The sequence below is a fragment of the Gavialis gangeticus genome, unplaced genomic scaffold (genome assembly GCF_001723915.1).
Source record: "Gavialis gangeticus isolate Ggan-Ray unplaced genomic scaffold, GavGan_comp1, whole genome shotgun sequence".
NCBI lineage: Eukaryota > Metazoa > Chordata > Crocodylia > Gavialidae > Gavialis > Gavialis gangeticus.
The window spans coordinates 1,668,975-1,669,774 of record NW_017728973.1 but is presented as its reverse complement, the minus strand read 5'-3'; positions in this window follow the sequence as shown (position 1 = coordinate 1,669,774).

The window sequence follows — 800 nt, the reverse complement described above, 5'->3', positions numbered from 1 at the left end:
AACCCTCACCCACACATGGCCCAGGTGCACATGCACAGGGGGCCTTGCACATGTGTGCACACACTAGTACACACGCCCTCCCATGCACACCCCTGCACTTTCACAAACATACATGCAACACTTATCCACACATGCCCCAAATGCACACACACGGGGGTCCTTGCACACGTGTGCACACGCCCTCCCATGCACACCCCTGCATCCTCACATACACACATCCATGCAACCCTCACCCACACACGCCCCAAATGCACACACACAAGGGGCCTTGCACACGCGCACACACACCAGCCCACACCCCCTCCCACGCACCCCCCCGGCCCCCTCCATACATACATGCAACCCTCACCCCCACACACCCAGGTGCACACCCACAGAGGCCCTTACAGACACACATGCATATGCACACACACACCTCCGGCCTTCCCGCACACGGGCAGCTGCAGAGGTGTGCACACACCTGAATACACGTGTGTGAACACAGGCCCCCCCGGACGCCCCCCACCCCGGTGTGTCTTGCCCCAGGGGCCTCCCCCAGCCCATGTGCACTCCCCAGCCACGCGTGCTCCAGCCGTGCTGCAAGCAGAAGCAGCGAGCCGGGCGCAGGCTGGGGGGAGCAGGCCAGGGCCTAATTCCGCGCATCACGTCGGCTTGTCAGTTTGCCAGTAATTAATGCGAACTCCGGGTCCGGGGCCCCTCCGGAATCGTACATCACTGCCAGCACCGGCGGCCCCGGCCCCCTCGCCCAGCGCCGCGCGAGGGGAAGGCGCTGGGGCTGGCGGCGGGCGCACGCTCATACA